Raw genomic sequence first — 24075 nt, 5'->3', positions numbered from 1 at the left:
CACTTTCCTTCTGAACAGGTATAACAGTCCTTCTTCTGAAAGTAGTCAGCTCAAAGCTAAATGGGGCTGTTGACTGCCTGTGTTCAGTGCTCAGAACTGGCTCCCACTGCTCAACAACTGTACACATTCCAAGAGGAACACTTTGGTCTAAGTGGAAGCTGTCAAGCCCATTTAGGAATGAATGGATTTCCAGCAAGGATGATCTGGTCAGCCACTAAGGAAGAATGAAAACCAAGGGTTTTATCCCACTGAGGAAAAATGGGTCCTGGATGAAGAAATTCAGCATTCTGCATTCCTTACTGCATTTCTGCATCAGAAACCCTTGCTATGTTTCTATTTTCTGCCAGCTTTGAAAACAAGAAACAAAAGCCCTTCTTGTGAAAATGACTGACACATTTGTGTGACCAGCTCTCTGCTGCAGAAAGGGCAAAGATTCTTCCTATCTTTCCTTGCTCTTTTCTTAACACATTTACTGTGTGGGAGCTTACTCAAATGTGTATGTTTGTCTGTGTGCTTGTGTGTATGTCTGTGTACATGATTGTAAATCATACTCTGCAAATGGCATATCAGTCCTTCCAGCCATAAGCTTTCACGCATGGCAAATGATGATGCTTTCAGCACATAACATAATTTTCCTTCTGCCAAGACTTCAGCATATTGTGCTTTTCAGAAAACAAACTTTTCAACCCATATTGTTTGTAATGGTGCGTGGGAGTGGACATGAGCGTGCACATTTGGGCAAGCACACCAGACACAGAGGAGATAGAGCTAAAGAAAGGAATCTCAGTGGAAACCCAGACATCCCCAGAGGAGATATCATTGCAAGAACTTTCTCACTCGCCTTTGTTATTCACCCTCTATTTCAGAGATTCCTAAGTTGGCTCATGGACTAAGTACATCAGAATTCTTGGGATGTTTGCAAAAAAAAAAAAAAAAAAAAATCAAAATGAGGATCCCTAGGTCCCATCTCCAACTTTCTGAATTAAAAGCCCTGAAGGATGGGACCCAGAAGCTGACCTGTTAGCAGGACTGTAACCTGTTGCAGACAGGTAATCCTGATGCACACTCACATTGAGACTGAGTCCTCTATTTTCTTCCCTGGGCCAAAGACTTCAGCATGCAAATAGATTCTCAAAAATACTTAATCAGGAGTATCAGACACAAACCCCTCATTTGCCTAACAATGAAAAGTCCAGGAATGAAAACTGACTAGCCAAGGTCACAGGGGAGTCACTGCTGGAGTTCAGTCCAGGCTGAAGACAATGCCTGCCATTTATGATTTAATGTATAATTGAGAAGTACTTTCCCAATTATGATTATATGCATCCCTCACGGTACATTATAAGTTTCATGTGGCAGTTATTATCATATTTATATTACAGTTGTGGGTAGACAGACTTGGAGTAGGATTTGGTTGACAGAGTGTATGTATATTTTGTGTACTTTATTCAGTCAGGTAGATGAGTATTGGGCTACACTTGTGAATCAACAGGTCAGTGTGAGCAGAGTAGTCTCAGGGTGTGAGAGAGCAGAAGTCACCTCCTTGTCTAAAGTATAACTGTGTTCCAATCAGTTAAGACTATCACCAGAAATAAGATGCAAAGGGGTAAAACTGAGACCTCTCAGCAGGAATTGAGAGTACTAAGCAAGAGCATCTCACAATCCAGGATCTGCCCATCACCCCAGCAACTCCCTGCCCTTACCTCGACAGGTTTCTGGGAAGGGCAAAAACAAGATCACCTTTAAGTTGTGTCTCAGGGGCACGTGTACCTCAGGCTCAATTCACAAATATTGATAGCAAGGATTCTAGCAAGGTGGCTCACATAAAAATGGATCAAGGATTCAAAACCAATTACCAAAGCATAATCTCACTCAGATGGGCACGCTAAGAATAATTACTCTCCATAAGAAAAAATGTCTGTTGTAGACACATTGCAGAAGGCTGCATAATTAAATACAGGCGCCAATTCTCATTTATCTTTCTGGCAATTTGCATTTGAGGGTCCACCTGCACTGCCAAAGGCCCAGAGCTGGTGCACACAGTGGGGCCAAAAGCCAAGGGCTCAAAATTTTCTAAAGTAGCATAATTCTTAAAAGCACACTGCACCACTGATGAATTCTGACTCTTAAAATTGGTTTGCACTCCTAGTTTAGTTTAGAAGAGGCCTTTCCACTTTTCTGGAAAGCTCCCTCTTTTCCCTTTGTGTAATTAAATCCTACCCATCCTTCAAGGTCTAAGTCACAACAGAAGCCTCTGTTCCCTGTGCATTGGTTTCTTTGTAAAACAGATATAGTTCAAGTATTCACCTCTTGGATTACTGTGAGAATTTAAAAAGTTAACCCATGTGTAATTTTCAGATAGGGTATGACACACTGTCATCTCTCATATGACTTCATCCTGTGGTTCCTCTGGGCAGCAGGGGTTTGGTTCCTCTCCAACTACTCGTATCCTGAAGCACAGAGGGTCATCCCTGCCCCCATGAGTATGGAGGGCTGCTCTGCCCTCTGTGCTTTCTGCTCACTCCTGTGCTTTGTGTGGCTCTAGTCTCTAGGCTCCTGAGGTCTGGTCACGTTAAGTCCTTTGACCTCCACTATAAAAGATGTTCAAGAGAATGGTTGACAACCTAGTCAGAAGAATGCCTCAGAGGTGGGTCCATTGGAAAATTCCTTCCGAGAGGGACACTGAAGTCAGGTAGTAGGATAAGAGAATAAGAGAGTGTGGGATGCCTCCTCCCATTCAAATCAGGCTGGGCACAGTCCTGCGAGGTCACGCTTAACATGGGAAAACGACCGTATCACAGCCAGGCTCTCCCTCTCCAAGTGAGCCATTTCTCTTTCCCTCCACTCCCCTGGTTACCCTGAGGTCTACCCTCTCAGATACCTGCCCTTTGTTCTTTGCTGTCCTCAGACCTAAAGCAACCTGATCCATCATCCTTTCCCTAGTCCTCCCTCAAAAGTCTCTCTCCAAACCTTCCCTCATGTTGAGGTGCCAGGGATGGATGGCAGCTTTAGGTGTTACCTTTTTTTGAAGTAATATAATAGTTGTTAACAAGAAAAAAAAAAACATTAAACAAATAATGATCTGTCATTTTCATTAAGGGGCTAGCATAGACTCTGGCACAAAAGGCTCAATAAATACCTGTTGCATAAATGCATGCATGAATGAATGAATGACTCTCCACTCATTGTCATTTACTAAAGGTGGATCAGTGCTTCTCTTTCCTAAAGATTAAGATTGGCCGAGAGGTGCAGGACCAATATATAAAACCACTAATGAAAAAAAGAAATATTAATTTAAATGTGTGCTTTTATTGACATATATTTCATCTGCATGATTAAAAATATGGTAAAATGTGCAGCATCCTAAGAGAATTGTTGACACTTATAACATGCATCAATTCTGTGAGAACAGAAATAATGATAATGACAGCAATAGAGAGCATTTCTAGAGCTCTTATGCTATGCCAGGCATTATTCCAACAACTTTCCATATATCTACTCATTCATTTACTCCTCAGAGCAACTTTACGTGATAGATGCCATCATTACGTCCATTCCGACAATGAGGAAACCAAGGTACAATGATGGAAAATTACTTGCAGTAGCTAATAATGATGATGCTCTAGTCTCTAAGCTCTTCAGGGCTAGCAGCCTGCAGTCTTTTGGCCTACACTATAAAAGATGTTTAAAAGAATGGTTGACATCCTAGCCAGAAGGATGTCTCAGGTTGGGAGAACTCAGGTAATCAGGACTACATAATATGTGTAGTAATTACGCATCCTGATATTCCAACAGAGTCCTGACTTCAAACATTCAACCTAGCACGTTTAAACATGGTTCATGGTGTGTTCTGCTTATGGTTTCAGAAGAAATTGTTGGTGATAGTGCCTAGAGGGTCCATCTGAAAGATGCTGTGATGCTTAGTTTTATATGTTAATTTGACTGGGCCACATGATGCTCAGATATCTGGTTAAACATTATTTCTGAGTGTGTCTGTAAGGGAATTCCCAGAAGAGATTAGCATTTGAATTGGTAAACTAAGTCAGGCACATGGCCCTCTTCAATGTGAGTGAGCATCATCCAACCCATTGAAGGCCCGAACACAACAAAAAGGCAGAGGAAGGTTGAATTCTGTCTCTCTTCCTGACTGTCTGATCTTCAACATTAGTCTTCTCCTGTCCTTGGACTAGAACCCACACCACTGACACTCTTGGTTTGGACACTCTGGCTTTTGGTCCCAGACTGAAATTTACACATTGTGAAACTTTTCAGCCTCTAAAATCACATAATCCAATTTTGAATACATATAAATATATATGTAATATATGTATATAAATATATATTTCTATATTATATTTCACACATACACACATATCCATCGTATTGGTTCTATTTCTCTAGAGAACCCTAATATAGATTTTAGTAGCAGAAATGTAGTGGTTCTAGAGAATGAGTTTTCTGAATTGGTTCTGGTGTTTCTGGAATGGGCTCTCTAATCTGATTAGATTTAAAGGTACAAATGACGCTTTCCAGTAGTGAAGAGAGCACTGATATGTTCCATGGCATGAACTGAACTGGTAATAGAAACATGAAAAATATTTGCATTGGATACACCTAATCAACAACTTACACAAAGCAAAAAGATGTGTGACTGGGTATATGATACTTTCAAGCATTTTTAGAAAACTAACAAATATGAGATTGGCTAGTTGCTCCAATGTTGCTAGACAAAATGGTGAAAGAAAAAGCTGAGCTCAGGGACTCAAATTCCCAGCATCGAGCTCCATATAAATGACTTGAAGGTGTCTATGTGTGCCCTGAAGGAAGCCCTTATCTCCTATAGTCACAGGGCTGAGCCTGCTGAATATCAAACATAGAATCTCACCCTGCCACTGGCTGAGATGCCATCAGGAAAACAGAGCCAGGGGAACTATCACTGGACTAGTTGGACAAAGTGTGGCCTGGAAGCCATGAGTATGGACTAACTTGATTAAACAGGTCTCTATCTGAAATGGAAGATGTAAGTGAGCATCTCTGAAAAACTACATGAAGCGTGGCAGGCGAGTAGTCCCATGAGAACACAGCTTTTCAATAGTGTGAGATTCTGCCAGGGAAGCTGTCTTACAGACCACATTAGAAAGACAAATATATCATGCATTGCTCAGGAGTTAGAACTTTGCTCATAGTTTTGGAACTTTGCCATTGTGGTGTTTCTCAATGATGTGTTAATATTGTTGATGTGTTTTTAATTAATAGTTTATAGCTGCACGTGTTACTTATAAAGAGACACTTCCCCAAGACAGCAGCTAAGACATTCTCCCTTAGAGAGCAGACCCCTGAAGCATTCTGAATTCAGACTGAAGGTGGAAATGGAACCACCTGGGCTGAGCCATGAGGCTCCTCAGCAATTAAAAACAATTGTATATGAAAATATGAAGCAAGGATAGGGGCTCCTGTTTCTAGGAACCACAGGGAGTCAGATTCCTGCATGCTAATGAATACAGAGAAGCTCAGGGTTGTAAAACAAGATGAATACCACCCCTCATTAGTGCTGCATTTGATGGCTGTGTAAAAGGAAGAAAATGATCCACTTAAAAAGGGTCTTTAACATTGATGGGTCAATTTTGGCAATTACAGGATTTACACAGATATCTCTGTACCACATTGAAATGAGCCACAGCAAACACTATCTTCACTCACTTGTTTAGCTGATGATCATGCGTGCCTTTGAAGGCCTGTATCCTCATTATCTTTGAGGTCTCAACTCATGTCACCTCCTAGGCAGGCCTGGGACTAGGATGAGGCAAGCAAGCAGGGCATGTAGGGTACAAAATTTTAAGAAGGCACTTGCAGGACCCTAACAGTGAACGCTTCCTTAAATATTGTACACCGGGCCAGGCGCAGTGGCTCACGCCTGTAATCTCAGTACTTTGGGAGGCCTAGGCGGGCAGATCACGAGGTCAGGAGATCGAGACCATCCTGGCTAACATGGTGAAACCCCGTCTCTACTAAAAATACAAAAAATTAGCCAGGCATGGTGGTGGGCACCTGTAGTCCCAACTACTCGGGAGGCTGAGGCAGGAGAATGGCGTGAACCCAGGAGGCGGGGCTTGCAGTGAGCCGAGATCGCGCCACTGCACTCCAGCCTGGGCGACAGAGCGAGACTTCGTCTCAAAAAAAAAAAAAAAAAAAATTTGTACACTGGGAATCTCACTTTCCTCACCCTAATCCCAGCCCTGCTTCCAGTGAGTTCTCCCCTGACCACTTTAAAAAAAGCACTTCCTCCTCTCCTCTCCTCTCCCAAGCCCACCCAGTTCCTTCCATACCACCCTGCAGCACTAGCCACATTTAGTTATTTCCTGGCTTACTGTGTACGTATCTACTGTCTGTTGTCCCCATTAGTCTGTCCACTCCACGACAGCAGTGACGTGGTCTATCTCGTCCCCACCCCAGGAATCCCTAGTTCCTCACGTGGTGTCTAGGCCACAGTAGGCTTCTAGGAATGAATCTGTTTAATGAGAATAAAACAAGGATGTGAGAGCATCTTATGAGAATGGTATTCAGTGACTCTAGACAACCCAAGAAAATTTTCCTAAACTCTAATTCTTCCTGCTCTTATTAAAAAGTATACAGAACCAGCATGATGGGCAACTGTTCAAAATTGACATACCCCAAAAGAGATTATGGGCAAAAAATAAAAGTACCTGAGTTAGTAACAAGTGAACCATAAAATTTGAACTCCACCAGTATTAAGGCCACCTTTTCCAAACTGTTGAGAGAAAAAATGGGAATGAACAATGAATGAAGGCTTTACATATAAGAGACACTTAAATGTCAATGAATGTCCAAATTAACCCCCTGTGGTAAACTTTGTCCCCACTTTCCAGATGGAGGACATTAATGTGAGGATGAAAGAGGTTACATAATTTGCATATGAATTACAGCTGATAACTGAGGCAACTAGTTTTCAAAATCAGATTTCTCCAAGCACCAAAATTATTCTTTCACACAGCCTAAGGAAGTACCTAGGTTTTTTTTTAACTTGAAGGACTCAAAGTATAAACATAATACTTACTGATGGTCCTGATGAATAGTTTCCAACTCTGGCTTTTCTAAAAAAAAATTCCTAGACCCATAAATCTGATAACTCTGTTCTTTAAGGATAGTCAACATAGACGATTTGTTTTTCAGAAATGCATATCTTTTTACATGTCTTTTACATATCCATCCTGCTAGCTTTCCAACATAATAGTCATTAACTACTGTTACATAAACCTCATCTCCCATGCCTTAATCTTTGTCCATTTCTTCTTGTTCAGACTTCCAACCCTCAAGTACCTGAACATGAAAACTAAGTCGAACGTCACTTCGCTTCCTCAAAAGAACCACCTCAATCATGCCCCTTCTCTCTCTGAGACCTGTTTCGTCTTTGGTTCACTTTTCAGCTCTGTTCTATGTGCATTTCTTCTCTCCTTTTCTTTTCAAATTTCAAGGATAATACATCAACCACAAGCTGATGAATATGGGGAACAGACAGAGAACTATTCTCTGACCCCTACATGCCTCCTTCCCATGAAGACTCATCACCAAGGACAGAGTACTGCAAACAGCCTCTGTGAGTGAAGTACTATCTCGCAAAGAAAGCCTGAGCCTCCCACCCCCAAGCCTGTTCTAAGGCACAGCCTGGTTTTTTATTGTCAGATGCATTGTGCTCAGCTTGCAGCTTCACATCAAGAAAAAAATCCACGTTTCTTTAAGGTCCCTCTTGGAGAATGGCTTTTCAGACTCATGGGTTTCTCCTGGGTGAAAGCCCAGCATTTGACTATCTTTCTGTCTTAACTTTCCTACTTCTCTATGCTTCATCAATAAAAGCAACGCATCTACCCACAAACCGCTAAATACTGGACTCTTTACGATCTTTTGAGGGTGTCTGCTTTCCTGTCTGAAAGTGCGCTGGTTTTAGTTCTGGTCCAACCTCTTTCCCTAATAAAGGATGGTTAAACAAGTCATTTCCCTTCTCAGAATCTCACTTTCTTCATCCCTAAAATTTGTAGAGGAGACTTGATGACTTATAGCATGAAATGTCAGTGATCTAGCTGAGAAAGTTCAAAAAGGAAGAGATTGACAAGGGATCAGGTCAAGATTTGCCATCCAAGAGAAGTGAACATCTCGTGTCCTCCTGTCTGCCCTGGCTTCTGTCTGTGGATTCCGGCCTGCCTTCCTGCTTTCCTGTCTTCCTTCCTTCCCTCTTTCCTTCTTTCACACAGATCCTCCTATGTGCCAAACAGCACTAGGCAGTGAGGAACCATGCTGTGTGAGAAAAACACAATCCCTGCTCTCAATAAATCTCTGTTTCGTGGGGAAGGGGAAACAGTAGTGAAATAAATAAATAAATAACCCCTACATAAGATGTAAAATAAAATGGCTGCAAGTGGTACTATTATAACAAGTGCTCAACAAGGGACTGAGAGACTGACCAGCCTGGAAACCTCTCTTAGATAGGATGGCCAGGTAACACCTCTCTGGGGAAGAGATACTTAAATTGAAGAGATAAAAGATAAAGAAGACCAGATCTGTGAAAAATGTGATTGGCTAGGGGGACCAGGGGAAGGTAGGGAGAAGAATGAGAATATTTCAGACAGGTGTGAAGCCCCCAGGCAGGAAAAGCTTGGTTTGTTCTAGAGATTGAAAGAACACGAGTTTGCCTTTGGTGATTTGGGTCCTCTTGCAGTATCTCACATTATCACCCAACTACTTGCTTTCCTGGGTCTATATAAACTTGGTATATTCACCTTAACACTCAAGCTTTAATAGTGTTAAATTGTGTTTAATAGGTCCAAGCATGTCTCTGATGAAAAGACCCTGGAGCACCCAACTGGACCAGCGCTCACTGGCCGATACTGCCCACCACAGCACACCAAGAGGCCATGAAAGAGAGAATACCACCCAGTGAGACCCTATGGACAAGCTTTGTTAACCAGGCACCACTTCAGGTATACACTGGCAATGGCAGGGAGCTGAACCCGGAAGGGACTGAATGTAGTTTTGGTGCCAGTGCACATAAAAAGGTCACTGAGGCTTCCTAAGATGCCTAAGGCTGGATGGGGCCCCTGAGCCCATATTCATCCAGTCACCCCAGGGAAGTCATGCACATTGGAGATCCAGGGCTGTGGTTGCAATAACACTAAGCTCTCCTCTACTCCCATGGGTTCCTAGCAGAGAAAAATCTTTTAAAAAAATTTTTAAGGCTTTTATAAACATGTAACAATTTCTGACACCTCTGGGCAAGATAGCAAAGCCAGAAAACCATACTACATCCCTATGTACTCAAAGTATCATATTCAGCTCATTTCATACCCCACACTTTCTAAACATCTTGCCATCAGGAGGTTTAAATTAGGATAATATTAAAAAAATACCCATTCCTGGCACACAGTAGCTATTCAATATATGCTAGCAGTTATGATAACTGCCCCTGAGCACGTATTGCCCTCACTTGTCCTCAGATCTCCTGGAAATGTCCCTTTTGACAACCCTGATAGGCAATCTGGCAACTGCCTCAAAATAGCTAGTGAGTTTTGACAACTGTGGCATTCTATGTATGCCATTCTCAGTCATCTGCTGGCTGGACTCCAGCATATGCCCTCGCTCCAAAATATCCATCTCTCCATCCTATACCATCTAGCTGTGATGTAAGATATGCTACAGGGCAGAAAACACCACCACTGCAAAGCAAGGGATAGGAGCAAACAGGGTACCAACAACCAAGTGTCCATATGAAGCTACCTGATGCTTAGAAGACCCACAGCTGCTAGACCCAGGCAGGCTTTCAACAGACTCCTAACCTCAAGATCGAGGACACTTAAATCGATCCTGCTCCTCTGTCTACCCAACAGACACTTACTGAGCACATACAACACAGCCAGGTGCTATGGGTAACCTCAAGAAGCCATGCACAGTAAGACCAGGTAGCAGATGAGTGGGTAGAAAAGCGATTCTAAGGGACTCAAAAGGAAGAAGTGAGAGGGTGCTGGGCTAGGATGCTCAAGAACAGCTATGGGAGAAAACAGAACACATCCTAGGTCCTAAAAACGCATAAGAGGAGAGAAGAAATTCCAGAACAAGACATGGCATCAGTAAACACAGGGATGTTTGAAAGCGAGGCAGTAGCCTGGCTAGAACAGCTCCATAGAGGCATGTGTTCTGCTAGGGATATCCCTAGTTTCCCTCTGAGAACTGGGTTCCAAACTCTGAAGGGAGAGGGTGGAAGCCACCCAAGAAACCACTCACAGCTTCCAGCTGAAAAATTCCTTGGTTATGAACAGGGCCTGCCCATTTGTGTTTATCATCCAAATCCACCTGTATGTGTCTCAGCAGATTTTATCCATTTTATTAAAGCCTCAGCTTCCCCCTCTGCAAAAAGGAAGAGTATAACAGTACCTACTTGGGGAGGATCTGATGAGATAATTGAGCACAAAACAAGCAGATGTTTCCCCAAATGAATGTCACAGCTTCCTCAACAATTTTTAGCATACATTTCCCATCTCAAGGATGAATTTGCTGCAGTGTAAGAATAGATTTAAAAGATGGGAACTCTTCAATCTTAAAAAATAAATCTAAGAAGGAATGTAACTTTTACAAATTAAGATTTTTGCAGATTTGATTTACAAAATATAAATAATACTTCCTGATTCCTTACTTTATAAAAAACAATACTATGATAACAGGGAAAAAACGGAATGAGGGGAATATTGGCATCTGATTCAACAATGCATTATATTTAAAAACACATACAATTCAGTTTACGCATTATATTTAAAAACACATACAAATGATAAAACAAGTCCCCAACAGATAAACTACAAAATACATGAAAAGTGCATATGAAGAAATACAAGTGGAGAACAAACTGGAGGAAAAAAGTCTTATTCTCAAAAAAAAAATCAGGAATAAAGTAAAAATTTTATAATAAACTTGTGAAATATTCATTAAATGTCACTTATCTGCTTAAAATGCTTTCCCATTGTGCCCAAAGTAAAACCTAAACTGCTAAAAATTGCTGACAAGACTCCACAGGGCTTGTCCTCTGCCACCTCCCACACTCTGGACCACTCTTGACTTACTCTGGCTCCTTGAAAAGCCACACTAATGGTAGTGTGGACCATTGAGATTCCAGTCAGACCTGTGCAAAGATCCTGTGGTCCATGTACTATTATGGACTCTCTTTTCCCCAGATCTTGAGCTCCTGGTTAACTCTTCCTCATCCTTCAGCCTCAGCTCTGGGCACTTCCCCAATGTTATGACTTGAATTGTGTCCATCCCCTCAAAATTCACCTGTTGAAGAACTCACCCTGGGACCTCAGAATGTGACCTTATTTGGAAACAAAGTTATTGCAGATGTATTAGTTATGATGAGGGCATACTGCAGTAGGATGGGCTCCTGATCCAATAGGATTGGTAGTCTCAGAAAGTGGAAATTTGGACACAGGCACACATGAAGAGATAAAGGCAGAGGCAAGGTGATGATTCTACAAGCCAAGGTGCACCAAAGATTGCCAGCAAACAACCAGGAGCTAGGGGAGATGCATGCTCAGAGGGAACCAACCGTGCTGACACCTTGATCTCAGACTCAGCCTCCAGGACAGTGGGACATTTCTGTTGTTGAAGCACCCAGTGTTACTGTGTTATGGTGGCCCTAGTAGGCTGACACCCCTGGGAACGTCCTCCCTGATCCTCCCACTGGGTGACTTCCTGCCATTTCACTCTCCATGCTTTCCCTTTGACACTTCAGGGAGAACTTGATCAGAGGCTGCCTCCACACCGGGGCAAGCACCAAAGGAGTAGGCTCAGGGGAGGCGTGTGTTGAGGCTGTGGGGAAACACAAGAATGAGTGCCCGAAGTCATGAGACCTTACTGGAGTCCTGACGGATTAGGGCAAAAGGCAGAGCAATCCTGACAGAAATTGAAGCAAGCCCTCATAGGCAGAACATGTGCTTAAGGGAGTCATCACTGTTCCAACACTTTACCATTATTAACTCAGGACGTCCACTCAGCTGCCCAGCTGTTTTCACTTGTACTTTAGACATGAGAAAGTGAGGCCCAGAGGAGTTACTGCCTAAAGTGCACAGCTAAAAAGTGGCATAACTGGGATTCAAACCCAGGTGGTATGGGCCAGAGAGCATGCTTTTCAGCTCTCTGTACAGACTCCCAAGGGTGTGCACATTAAGCACATACAGGTAACAGGTACCACACATACAGAACAGGTAAGCTTCTGTTTGACAAGTCCTCAGTAGTTATTAAGGGAACTGAACTGAGGGGGAGTTGAGACCTGTTCCAAATCTTTACAGGAAGGAAAGATACTGGACTCTTCCACACACCTCTCCTTGATAAAACCATAACAGGCAGTGCATTTGGAAGAGTCTTGGGTCTCACCCAGGAGGAAGTGCATCCTACTCTTCATCCTTCACATAAGGCATTGCACCTGGGTCTTCCACTGAGGGGACTGTAGATTTGAGACTGTTGGGAACCCCAGTGACAACCTCCAACTGAGGCCAGGTCTTATTCAGGGACTGTCTTGCAGAGGGTCAAGCACACAGGCTCTAGAATCAGAGGGCTTAGATCCAAATCACAGCTCAAACACCTAGTAAGCATGCCAGGAAAGTTACTGAAGCTCTCTGCCCCTCAGGTTTTTCAGCTGTAAAATGGGGATAACAGTATTTACCTATTTTTACCTGGTTTATTACAGCAATGAGTTAAACATATGTAAAGCACTTCGATCATTGTCCGGCACATGGCATTTGGTAGGTGTAAGCAAGTATTATTATTGATGCTGCTGTTGTTGTTTTCATTGTATCAGATCAGATGGGCCTGGATATTTTCCGGCAGCAGGAGAGACACATTCTTCTTTGAGTCTGGAGATGCATGATTTCCAGAGATTTCATTATCCAAGTCTTATTCTCATGTTTTTACAATAAATTTAGGGATACTAACACCCTAAAGCATGTAAATGCCTGTATGCAACATACACACACCACACACACACACATACAAGCTGCAACTAAGTGAATATTTCTCGTTTAATTTCAGAGTTTGGCTTTTCCAGCATAAGAGTCTAAGAAATATACACTTCTTTTTTGTTTTTTTTTTGTTGTTGTTGTTGTTATATAAATGTACACTTCTCAGGCCGGGCGTGGTGGCTCACACCTGTAATCCCAGCACTTTGGGAAGCTGAGGCAGGCGGATCACGAGGTCAGGAGATCAAGACCATCCTGGCTAACACGGAGAAACCCCGTCTCTACTAAAAATACAAAAAATTAGCCAGGCGTGGTGGCGGGTACCTGTAGTCCCAGCTACTCAGGAGGCTGAGGCAGGAGAATGGCTTGAACCCGGGAGGCGGAGCTTGCAGTGAGCCGAGATCACGCCATTGCACTCCAGCCTGGGCGACAGAGCGAGACTCCGTCTCCAAAAAAAAAAAAAAAAAAAAAGGTACACTTCTCATAACAAATCTGACAATGTATGCTAAGAGTCTTAAAATTCATCCCCTCGAAGTCTATTTTAAGGAAAAAACTCTAAAATTCATGTAAAAACAAAGATTTAAGTATCTAGATATGCATCAGAACATTTTTTAAGTAGTGAAAAACTGTAAAACAATCTAAATCTCCAAAACAGATGAATACTTGAGTAAATTATGGAACAATACACTATCATGCAAACATTAAAATTATTTTTGCCAAATATTTTGATAACATACAAACTTTTAGTCAAACATTATATAAAAATAGTAAAAAAACTGTTTATACAAGAGGATCTCAATTATGTAAAGATATATGGGTAAAAATACATACATGTATTAAGTATGCATATGCCAAAACATAACAATGATTTTGAACAGAATTTAAATGATTGGTATATTTTAACAGTACTCTTTGTTTTTCAAACTTTGGAAAAACATTTTTTATTAGTAAAATTATTACACAAGAATTTAAATATTCACAAAAGGGAAAAATTTAGAGCTTTGGAAACTCATTGTCTCATTTCACAGATGAACTCTTTAAAGCATCTCAATTTTCATGGCTTAGAGCATTCAGGCAGATGTGTTTGAAGAGGATGCCAATATGAAGCATCAAAGTTTCAAAGTAAATCAGAATTAGGTCCAGTTCCAAATTCTTCTGTTTGCATTGTTACAGTCTTCCCCCACCCACCACCCAGATCCTCACCGAGGAATGAAATGGGGTAAGTTTAAGAAGTCACGTCACTTCCTTTATCCTCTGCTCCACCATTACAAGAGGACTGGTTTCCCTAGGGAGACTCTACATTTTCAGAATGTCTGAACTTTGTCTGGGTACAGTAAGCCAGTAAAGCCTGGTACCTCATAGCCCCTAACCATGTAAGACTCAATGACACCAGTCAGCACATCTAACCCCAATGTTGTAGAATCCATGTTTATACAATGGAAAGCCAGAGATTCTGGGGGGAAAAGTTTTTGTTTCCCCTCAAAGAAGGAGGCTCTGAACTTTGACTTCCTGCCTTCCTCATTTTGGATGCATTGAACATCAGATCATTGGACATTCTACAGGGGCTGGCAGATGAATAAGCACACAAGTAAACACATACATAAATGCATAATTAATTAAGGAATAAATGCATGGGAAAAGGCAATAAGAACATCATAACATTGTGCAAACTGTTCCTCCTTGCTTACAATTTCTCCCCATACTAAATCACCCTTGCTAAACACATCTTTCTAAAACACAGCAATTATTCTATAATATCTGTTTACAACCTTTACTCCTTCCTCTCTACTCCACAGAAAAGATTCCAAACTGCTCAGTCTGGCACCAAAGTCTTCCACTATGTGGCTTTTACTGTCTGGCCAGCTTCCTCCTTGGGTCACCTTCCCTGAACTGCATTCACAATTTCACTCCACTGCCTCCTAACCATTTGCCAGATTTTCCCTGGACATTCTCTCCTCCTGAATTTAATCTGACTATACTCCTTATCTAGCATGCCCATCCCCTCACACCACTCATCAAAGTTTTTCTCTCCCTCCAAAGCCTAGCTCATATTCTGCTCCTGGCATAAGCATCCTCTGATCCTCCAAAGCTAGAATTAATATCTCTCTCTCTCTCACGCCTTTGTTTTAAAATTCTGTTATTATTTCTTACAGAATATCATATAACAGTGGTCTCTCTCTCCCTTTGTATCACTCTCTTCCTTTATCTTTCTCTCTATATATACCTCTAATTTATTTATATATAAATATATATATTATTTATATATTGATATATATTATATTTATATACACTAATATATTTTATATATTATATATTATATATACCTAATTAGACATATATAGAGAGAGATAGAGATAAAGGAAAAGAGAAAGCAATAGAAAGGGAGAGACCACTGTTATACGATATTCTGTAAGAAATAATTTATATATATGCCTCTAATTGTTTATATTTATAAATATACATATAAATACATTTATATGTATATATTTATATATACATGTGAATACACATAAATACATACATTTCTATGTATATATTTATATACACATAGAAATATAATCAATTAGAGGCATATATATAAATTATTATTACAGAATAGCATATAATCATATAACATATCATAATATCATATAACAGTGGTCTCTCTCTCTCCCTTTCTATAGCTTTCTCTCTTCCTTTATCTTTCTCTCTCTATATATAAATATATACCTCTAATTTATATATATATGCCTCTAATTGATTATATATATTATATATATCATCATATATATGTATATCTATAAATATATATATGATCATATATATATATGTATGTAGAAAGAGAGAGAGAGAGAGAGACCAACCAATTAGGGGCACCTGGAAGGGAAAATCTTTTCTACATTCTCATAGGCCCACAGTGCCTAGGAAAGATATTGTACACAGTAGGTCTCATTAAATGAATTATACTAATACAGGGTCTGAGTAGAGCCAAACAGGCTTACATACCTCATTAGAGAACTTCACTCTGTTTCCTGACGCATTCAGAAAATGCCTAGCACGGTGCTGAGTTCACAGTAAACATTCAAAAGCATGGCTGGGCATGGTGGCTCATGCCTGTAATCCCAGCATTTCTTAAGAGGCCAAGGCAGGAGGATCACTTGAGCCTAGGAGTACAAGACCAGCCTGGACAACATGGCAAGGCTCCATCTCTACAAAAAAATTTAGAAATCAGCCAGGCATGGTGGCACATGCCTGTAGTCCTAGCTACTCAGGAGGCTGAGGAAGGAGGACCACTTGAGCCTAGGAATTCAAGGCTGTGGTGAGCCATGTTCACACCACTGCACTCCAGCTTGGGCGATAGAATAAGACCCTGTCTCAAAACACACACACACACACACACACACACACACACACACTCAAAAGCAAATACCAAATAAGTTGAGCAAGGTCTTGGGGAAATAATGTCAACACACAAAAGACAATCCCATTTCATTTTCTGGTCAATTGCAATCAATATGTGAAAACTGAAATTAAACAAACAATATCTTTTACAATCACTCCAAAGAAAGTGAAATACTTAAATAAGTGTACACTTAACAAAATACATACAGATTTTATATGGTGAAAACTATAAAATGCTGATGAAAGAAATCATAGACCTAAGAGATGTACCACCACGTTCATGGATTCAAAGGCTCAATATACTAAAGATGTCAGTAGTCCACAAGTTTACTTATAGGTTTAACAAAACTCCTATCAAAACCCCACCAGGGTTTTGATTTTGGCAAACAGAGACAAGCTTCTTCCAAAATATATACAGAAAAACACAGGCCCTAGAATAGCTAAAACAAAGAAGAATAAAGTGAGAGTAATCATTCTGCCTGACATTAAGGCTTACCATATCACTACAATATGAAGAGGATGGTACTGGCAGAGGAATGGACACATCCCAATGCAACAGAATGGAGAGCAAAAAACAGTCCCATATAAATATGTACAACTGATTTTTGACAAAGAGGCAAAAGCAATTCAAGGAGGATAGGATAAACTGCACTCATATGTATTTATCCCAGAAAAATGAAAACATGTTTGCACGAAAACCTGTATTCAAATGTTCAGAACAGCATTATTTTCCATAGCCAAAAACTAGAAACAACCCAAATGCCCTTTAACAGGTAAATGGTTAAACAAATTGATGTACGTCCATACCCTAGACTACTACTTGTCAATAAAAGGGAAGTACTGATACACAAAAAGAGTGAATGAATCTCCAGGGAATTATGCTAAATGAAGAAAAGTGAGAAAAGCATCAAAAGGTTATATACTGTATGACCCTATAACATTTTTGAAATAAAAGAATTTTAGAAATGGAGAACAGATTAGTGGTTGCCAGGGTTTAGCGATTAGGGGTTTTGGGTGAGGGAGGTAGATGTGATTATAAAATGGCAAGATGAGAGATTCCTGTAGTGATGGAACAGTTCAGCATCATAACTATGAGGGCAGATAGACAAACCTACCTTTCCCACACCCCCACACAAACTCACACAAAAAAATGGGTACAACTAAACCTTAGAGTATCTGTATAATGTTGGTAGATTATATCAATGTCAATATCCTAGAGATATTATATTGTAGTTTTGCAAAATATCAAGGGGGACTGAGTAAAGTATACACTATATCTCTCTGTATTATTTCTTAGAACTGCCTGTGAATATTCAGTTCTATTCAATATCAATAAAATTTGCATTAAAAATATGTGAACAAAAATGGCACACTCATCTCAGACAATTTTCTATAATCACCCACCACCTTTCGTATGAAGAATGGAGAATTTGTGAATGACTAAGCGCATTCTACTTGCATCTCTTAGCGTGAGAATGGGTTGGGAGGGAGGCACTACAAGAAATAAAAATTGCAGAGATATTATCTGACCAATCATATCATCTTCATTTATGAAGACCCTACTGTTAAAACTTTGGTACATTGTCTAAGGTTCAGGAGAACAGATGTGGAAATGAGTGTCCAGGGCTGAGACAATGTTCACGAACTAAACTGGGAGTTAAAAGCTATTCGGGGAGACAGCAAGGGGCAAGTGAGACAAGCATGGATTTTGGCATTTTACAGACCTGAGGTCAAACTTCATCTCTTTTGCCCACTGTCAGCACGAATCTCGGGTTCATCATCCACCAATATGGGGTAAAACCCTTGCAAGGTTTTTATAAGTGGTATTTTTATGGTTAAAGCTCCTGGCACATTCTCTGACACATAATAACTGATGGCCTCTTAAATAAATATTATAATTGGAGGGATATTCTTTAAAATTGTACATATTTATCTGTACACTAGAATCCATCAGGAAGCATGTGGTATCTGTGATGTCTGCTATTCCCAGAACCCTGTCCCGCCCTGCTGCTGATCATCCCAGTCTCTCTATGCATAGAGATGAACAACAGGGCCAGCTGGGCCAGGAAACTCTTACCTACTAAATACAGTTAAAGTTTTGACTCCTTGACCTAAGTGGTCTCTTTCATTTTCTCTTCCAGGAATTTAAACCTCAAAGGAGGCAGCTGTCATCTGATAGCAGCTCACTGGAGTGTAAATCCACGACATCCAGCTGCTATGTTTGCTGGAGATTCCTAGAATTTTGTCACTACTGGGGTTTTTTTGCTCATCTCTTCTTCCCAATGTTGGGCAATTCCAGTATCCTTCCAACAAATCCTATATCTTGCTTAAGTTAGCAATGGTTTCTGTTACTTGCAACCAAAAACCTTTATGAATAGAAAGCCTTCAAAAGGCACCTGGAAACTGTTCCCCAGCTTTTGTTTTGTTTTGTTTTGTTTTTTGAGATGCAGTCTCGTTCTGTCACCCAGGCTGGAGTGCAGTGGTGCAATCTTGGCTCACTGCAACCTCCACCTCCCAGGTTCAAGCAACTCTCCTGCCTCAGCCTCCTGAGTAGCTGGGACTACAGGTGCCCGCCACCACGCCCGCCTAACTTTTTGTATTTTTAATAGAGATGAGGTTTCACCATGTTGGTCAGGCTGGTCTCAAACTCCTGACTTTGTGATCCGCCTGCCTCGGCCTCCCAAAGTGCTGGGATTACAGGCGTGAGCCACCGCACCCGGCCTATTCCCCAGTTTTTGTGTCCTCTGATCCCCACCAGCACCTAGATTCCTGGTGGCCAACTGACCCTCATAAGGCTTATCTCAAGCACAACTCCAGGGGAGCAGCACCTCATGACCACTCTCTTGTGGAACCACTCTCTAAGATCAACATTAATTGCCCAATTAAACAGACCTAATGCTGACAGAATGTAAGCTCATTAGTAAGTGCCAGAGCACATTCCAATTATTAACCTTTATGGTTGTCATTATAAAGAGGAGGGAGCAACTATGGATTTCTGCATGAATGATTACACTCATCATTCTGAGCCAGAAGGAAGAAAGATGGGTAGAGAGAAAGGTGGTGTGCTGTGGGTGAGTTACCCAAAACAACTTTAGAAGCAAATGACATTTTAGAAGCAAAGATGGCCATAAAGTGCCTTGGATCAGTGGCACATCAGAATCAAGAGGGGAGTTCTCTAAAACTGTAAGTTCATAGATCCTGACCCCAGAAATTGATTCAGTGGGATTAGAATAAGGCCCAGGAAACTGACTTTTCTTAAATTTCCCAGGTGATTCTCATAATCCACGTGAATTGAAAATCACTTAGGCAAATATCCAAGGAAACTACTAGTCCCAAAATAGTCCCTCGGCCATAGATCTCACATGAAACATGAATGGCTGTCAAATCTGTAAGGCCAGGAAAGCATGCTTACCAACATGACAGCAAGAACAAGGGGCTGCTGAGAACTGGAAGATCCAGACTGGGGTCCCAGATCTGAAATCACTGACCACCAACCCACTAGGGACCCCAGATCCATCTGCAAAATGGAATGTTCAATTACACAGGCCTTACATTCCTTCCAGTAATGTTAGAACTGTCCTGTATTCATGTGGACAATGACTAAAAATAGTATACAAGTTTAAGAGAATAATAGCAGTGAAAGGGGGAATCTTTCACAAGATAAACCTTATGTATTGGAAGACAGCTCAGCTTTAGCTTTAACTTGGGCACAAAACATTTGGAAGCAACATTAAGATATAAAAAACTTCCTAAGTTCAGTGATTCTTATAAAGAAATCTCACAGACGTGTAACAGGGAGGAGAGGTCTTTTACCAGTTCACATATTTTCACCCAAATAATGTCTAGGGCAGTGGTCTTACAAGGGAATTTACCAGAAACCTCCTAATGACATTTATAGACTATGTCCAATAAAGTAATTGGCCACCAAACGATGAGAAAGTAACTATGAAAGTTTGACTGCCTAATCTTTATAGTCATTATACATATAAGCAGGAATGGGGTATGTCAAATCACTCTCCTATAAACTTGAAAATAGATAGGCTCTGTATGAGTTGAATTTTTTTCTTTTTTTTGGCTTCAAACCACATTCCAAGGGCCCACCTATCATAGTTTTACACACATGGACATCTGGCAGGGAAATAAATTAAGGCCTACCTTAGAGAGCAAGGAAATGCATCCACCTATAAATGTTATTTTAGAAGGGACTGTCTGATCCTGTTCACTTATTAACTTCATTAGAAGGCTAATGAATTGACTGCTGAGAAAATGAGAGAGAGCTCAGGCTGTGGACAGGGATGGTCAGAATTTCACACCCTTTATCCAAATGGCAGGGTTATTTATGATTGTGATAAAATGGTGTTGCATTTGGAGGAAAGGGAAAACAACATAAAATAACAATCCACAGACACAATCCATAGAAAAGTGTTACATTCTCTCAGCCACTGGACAAAAATCAAGATTTATGCATGCTGTGGTCCTGCCTAGTGGAAGAAAAAAGAGGCATAAAAAGAAGCCCTCTTTCCCATAATAAATAGGAAAACATTAAATCTGTAATCCAGATCTGCTTCTCCAGTGTTCTCATTTCTCAATTCTCTAGCAAAGTAAGATGTCTGAGGGCCCAATATTTAGAGCAAACTCATTTCTCATTCTATTTTTTATTTTCAGAACAAAGACTTTCATAGATTGCATGATGCTCCCTATGTTTAACGAATTCAAACTAAGTAGTTTAGACAGGTGTTCTGGCTAATGTCTGCCAACTGGATAATATCCATCAGTGAACAGCAAGTTAGCAGAGTAAGTTATTTTATTGACACTTGGATTGCAACTTCACCAGCAGATTTTATGAAAGAAGGTGGTTGTGCTCAGAAGCAGTGCTGTTAGCTCAGGAAAGGTATCTTTTGGGTATCATAAATCCTGTGTGTGCTTCCTGTTTGACTTCCCAGTATGGCAGAGACTGTGGACTCAGAGTTGAAAGAGTTTCAAAAGATCATTTCGTCTAATACCTTTATTTGTGAAGAAACAGAAGGATGGCATGAGTAATCTGATTAATTAGTAACAGAGGTGGGCCTAGAACCCAAGCTTCCTTGGGTGAGTTCAGTGGTTCCCAATCCTACCTAGGATCAGAATCAACCAAGGAGCTTTTATTTTCTTTTTGAGACAGGGTCTCACTTTGTCACCCAGGCTGGAGTGCAGTGGCAGATCTCAGCTCACTGCAGCCTCGACCTCCTGAGGTTCAAGAGATCCTCCTGCCTCAGTTCCCCAGTAGCTGGGACTACAGGCACATGCCACCATGCCTGGCTAAATTTTTAACATTTTTTGTAGAAAAGGGATTTCACCATGTTTCCCTGGCTGGTCTCGAACTCATGAGCTCAAGCCATCTGCCTGCCTCAGCCTCCCAAAATGCTAGGATTATAGGTGTGAGTCACCGCACCTGGCTGAAGCTTTTGAAATAATAAATTCCTGAGTAATGACCAGCCTTACTAAATTGAAATCTCTTGGGTAGGGCCCATAAATTTAGATGTTTAACACGTTCTACAAGTAATTCTGAGGATGCAACAAGTTTGAGAAACATGCATGGCCCCACCCTGCCTTCCATGTTAATTACTTGGGAGATAGTAAAGCTCTTCAATGGGCTTAGATCCTCCAAAAGTTATATGAAAAGGAAACCAACAAAGACCGAGTTAACACCGTGTTGAAGAAATTGAAAATCAGATTGTACTTTGCATCCTGTGCCCCAAATCAGCAGCAGCAGCAGCAACTGGTGTTTGAAAACCAATAAATACATTAACTTTCACCTTTTGTCAAACACAGATGAGAACATAAAGGGGAAGACAGGAATAGTCTCTCTCAAGTAGAAATACATAATTTCCAGGCATGATGTGCCTAGGAGTCTAGATTTGTTCTGTACCCCATCCTCCTAAAGGTATTAGCACAGTTGTCATCTGGAGCCTGGCTGAGGCTGCTGAGCTAACAGGGTATGAACAAACCATAATTATTATATTAAATACTGACTACATTGACAACTTTTGCATTCCATGCATTATTTCACTGAATTTCCACAAAACCTATATGAGATAGACTTTATTATCATTCTATTTTTATGGAGAAGTAAACTGAGGCTCAAAGAGATGAAAACATTGCTCAAGGTGGTATAGCTAGTAAGCAATAGAGCTCGGGTTCACATCCAGGCTGTTTGAATCCAAGACCCACCCCCTTTAAACACTATATATGCCACCCACTGTCACCAGGTGTTTCTAGGAACCATGAGAACTACCAATACCTGAAATAGTCTTTCCTTTTTTTTTTTTTTTGAGATGGAGTCTCGCTCTGTTGCCTAGGCTGGAGTGCAGTGGCATCATCTCAGCTCACTGCAACCTCCGCCTCCCAGGTTCAAGTGATTCTCCTGCCTCAGCCTCCCGAGCAGCTGGGATTACAGGCACCCACCACCATGCCTGGCTAATTTTTGTATTTTTCAGTAGAGACGGGGTTTCACCATGTTGGCCAGGCTGGTCGTGAACCCCTGACCTCAGGTAATCCACCTGCCTCAGCCTCCCAAAGTGCTGGCTGTCTTTCTTTTTAAGAAGCTCACACATCCCAATGGAAAAACAGGATATAATATATTAAATAGCAAAACAAAATATATTTGCCATATTGCTCTCTTCTCCAATTCATTCCTAGAATTGTTTTGTATTTTTTATGGAATGAAGTGGGGTAGTAATAATAAACATATAAGTATTTCTAGAGCACAGCCAGTCATTGCAAAATGCACTGTATTTTGTGGATATGTATATATTCTTGCATATGCCTGCTGTTGTTTCCCATGTACATTCATCTTATCTTCCAACCAAATGAAACATTCCTTGAGGATAGCAATCATGACATACTTTGTATCTCCCAGCAATGAGCACAGGGCTGCTTATATAATGGGTGCTCAATTAATACAGGTTCAATTGAAAATTCTGTGACCCATTCAGGAGTTTCCACCAGACTGATTACCACAGCAAGCAAATAGGAGACCGTCGCAGTTTTAGAAGGAGGATTTCACAGCTTATATCAGCCCAGCCTTCGGGACCTCACATATAAAGAGCCTAGCGAATGAGGTGGAAGGCTTTTAATTAACAGCCTCGCAAAAAATGTCATTCCAATCTGCAGTTTTCTTTCCACTAATTCACTCAGATTCAGCAGGAATTCCACCAAGGAATTGGGGTGAGCAGCTGTAGAGGGAGGGAAGCGCATAAATAAATCATGAGTGTCATTAAAATTTGTAAACTAATAACTTCTGGGAAGTCTTAGCAATTATTATCAGGGTTTTCTTGGCAAACAAAAAATTAATAAATTCAAAAGGTCTCCATTTTCTATTTTAAAAAAGCAGCATCCCCGAGAAAGGTCACTGACAGAACAATTAAGGAGGAAATAAGTGGTCCAGACAACAGCTTGTGAACCAGATGAAAAGTCACAGAATCCCCAAGTGGCAGGAGTATGAGACAACTCAATACATAGAAAGGGACACAGCAAGGCGGGGCTGGTGCTGGGATTGGTTTGGGGCTACTGAAAACTTTCGTCAGGTCTCCAAATCCTTATTTAGTATAGTTGAAATGCTAAGCATTGTCAATGATCCAGAAACAACTAAGGCACGCAGTCCCTGCCCTTGAGAAGTTCACAGGCTAGGAACAAATCACCA

At 40.9% G+C, this 24075-nt stretch overlaps 1 protein-coding gene across 1 annotated transcript in view; it reads right to left on the bottom strand.

The window, feature by feature from the left end:
* SORCS3 (sortilin related VPS10 domain containing receptor 3) overlaps nucleotides 1-24075 on the bottom strand; it is a 631488-nt gene that overhangs the window by 395036 nt on the left and 212377 nt on the right. The window lies entirely within an intron of this gene.

This window comes from Pongo pygmaeus, chromosome 8 (assembly GCF_028885625.2).
Source record: "Pongo pygmaeus isolate AG05252 chromosome 8, NHGRI_mPonPyg2-v2.0_pri, whole genome shotgun sequence".
Classification (NCBI taxonomy): Eukaryota; Metazoa; Chordata; class Mammalia; order Primates; family Hominidae; genus Pongo; species Pongo pygmaeus.
This window is presented reverse-complemented; position numbering and strand designations above follow the sequence as displayed.